Here is a 2795-nt window from a genome sequence, read left to right as displayed (position 1 = left end):
CAATGCACTTTCTATCAAAATCCCAGCAAGTCCATTGTATATACAGGTTTATACTAAATTGACATGTGAAGGAGAGGATCTAGAATTGCCAAAAACAACTGATTAAAAAGTTAGAAGTCCCACACTACTCAATTCCAAGATTTATTACAGTAAGTCAGGCAGTATGGTAGAGGCCAGAATAAAAAATGAACATACCATTAAACCCCTACAGTAATACCTGTTTCAAGGAAGAGCCATAGAAGAATGCTGAATTAATGAACAAATCTGTAACTAGAAACTGAGTATTTGTGGTAACTCAAAGTATCTTCCCTCAAAGCCTACTAAATGTGATGCACTTTTAACAAAGAACACATTATTTGAAACTCCTTTCTCCAGGTGCAATGGGAAGACCACAGCCTCTCCCCAGTGAGCCCATAACCTCTGATATATGTGTAATAGAAGTTCAGACTCACTTCTAGGGATGCAGAATAGAAAGAGTAGAACAAAAAGAACCTGGCAGACACCAAGAACTACCTGGTATAATGCAAAGGGAAGGCATACTACTATTGTATTCTCCAAAATCCCTAATGGCAGACTAGTCACCAGAAAACAGTCTGAAACTGAGGATACTGAAAAAATTTCTACCATTAAGCTCTGAAGGTGTCAAGATCATGAAAACCAAAAAGATCTAAAACTTAAACACACACACTGCCACCTACTGGTTTCTGAGATAAACATGACTAGCTACTTACCCAGAACAGAAAAGAGAAGGAATTGAAGATATTTAATCTACTTTCTCATGAGATGATTTAACTGGGAGAAAACATGCCAATAACATCTAATAATACACAATTTACAATAAAGGTATATAAAGGGATTAAAACTAGAATACTCCAGTAAAATCAGTTCGAAAAATTAAGAACGACTTAATTTGCAGAGGCTAGAACAATATGTATGAATGAAAAATGTCACAATGAAACCTGGTTTTTATAGAAACTTTAAAAAGTTAAAAAGGAGAGTGGCTTACAGACTGTATGAGAAGATGGCATTCACCACCTTTAAATCTTGGCTCTATATCCTAACAAGCACCATATTACAACTATTAAGTCATTATCTTCATTATGAACTTTTCCTTTTAATAAGATATGGATGACTATTTAAAAGGCATTAAAGGTGAGGTTTCATTTTTCTTTACAGTTGAGTAACATCCATTGTGTATACGTACACTTCTCATCCATTCATCAACTGGACGACTGATTCTACTTCCTAGCTATTATCAGAGAGCAACAGTGAACCTAGATGTGCAAGTATTTCTGCTATAGGATGTAAAATCCGCTGGTTTCCTTACCCAGGAGTGTGGTATAGCTAGGTCACATGGTAGTTCTATTTAGTTTTGTTGAGAAACCTACAAGTTGATTTCCACGGTAGCTGCCAGGTTCTTTTTGTTCTACTCTTTCTATTCTGCATCCCTAGAAGTGAGTCTGAACTTCTATAACACATATATCAGAGGTTATGGGCTCATTGGGGAGAGGCTATGGTCTTCCCATTGCACCTGGAGAAAGGAGTTTTATGCTTCCAACGATGTGTAGCCACTTTCCCCACACCAGTGCTAATACTTGCTGTCATTTGCATTCCTGACCAAGCCATTCAGACTATGGTGAGATGGAATTGTAGAGTGATTTTAATTTCCCTGAAAGCCTAGATGTTGAACATTTTAAGTGTTTTCAAGCCATTTGTATTTGAGAACTTACTTTTAAGGGGAAAAAAGTTTTATGTGCATGTATGTATATGTGTACACATTTACATGTGTGCTCGTAGAGAGCAGAAAACGGTGTCAGATCCTCTGAAGTTACACAAGGCTGTAAGCATCCAAATATGAGTGCTGGGAACCGAACTTGGGTCCTTCATGAGCTATCCAGCCCCACAAAGCCCACTTTTTAATTTGGTTGTTTCATCATGTTTATTTTAGTTCTTTGCACATTCTACAGACACTAACTGTTGGATGTATAGACAACCTTTCTTCCATTCCGTGTGCTGTGTCTTCACTCCAGGATGGTTTCCTTTGTTGTGCAGAAACCTTCTAAGTACATGAGATCCCTTGTCAGTTGTTGACCTTACATCCCACATTAGGGGAGTTCTATTAAGTCCACACCTCTGCCTACAAGTTGAAGTGTTGAGCTTGTTTGATCTTCTTAACAGTTTCGGAGTAAACAAAATCGTCAAACTGGAAAAAAAAAAAAAACACACGGAAACCAACCAGATCAGAAAGGCAGACGCTGCAGTTCTATGTGGATACCATCTTTGTGTCATCTTCATGTTTACTTTGGAATACATGTGAAGTGGTCAAGCGTTCTTCTTAGTATTTATGCCTATACCCAAAGAATTATTCTGCTCTCAACCTTGGTCAGAGAAACTTTTTACATTGGGCAGCAGTAAATGTAGCGAATAAGAGACTGTGTGTGGGTCAGTTGTAGATGAGTCATCTATACCAACCTCCCCCATTCAAGGCTCAGGAAACATGGAGGAGTAAGCAAAAGAATGTAAGAGCTGGGGGTGGGAGAGATGGCTTAGAGGGTACGGGCACTGGCTGCTCTTCCAGAGGTCCCAAGTTCAATTCCCAGCACACACATGGTGGCTCAACAAGCATCTATAATGAGATCTGGCGCCCTCTTCTGAGATGTACATCCCAGAAGAATATTGTATACATAATAAGTAAATCTTAAAAAGAAGAAACGAAAGAATGTAACAGTTGGAAGATGCTAAGTAGAGTTGTGAAATGCTGTCATATAGACTTGACATGGCTGATGTCTTGACAA

This window comes from Microtus ochrogaster, chromosome 2 (genome assembly GCF_000317375.1).
Source record: "Microtus ochrogaster isolate Prairie Vole_2 chromosome 2, MicOch1.0, whole genome shotgun sequence".
NCBI classification, from domain to species: domain Eukaryota; kingdom Metazoa; phylum Chordata; class Mammalia; order Rodentia; family Cricetidae; genus Microtus; species Microtus ochrogaster.
This window is presented reverse-complemented; position numbering follows the sequence as displayed.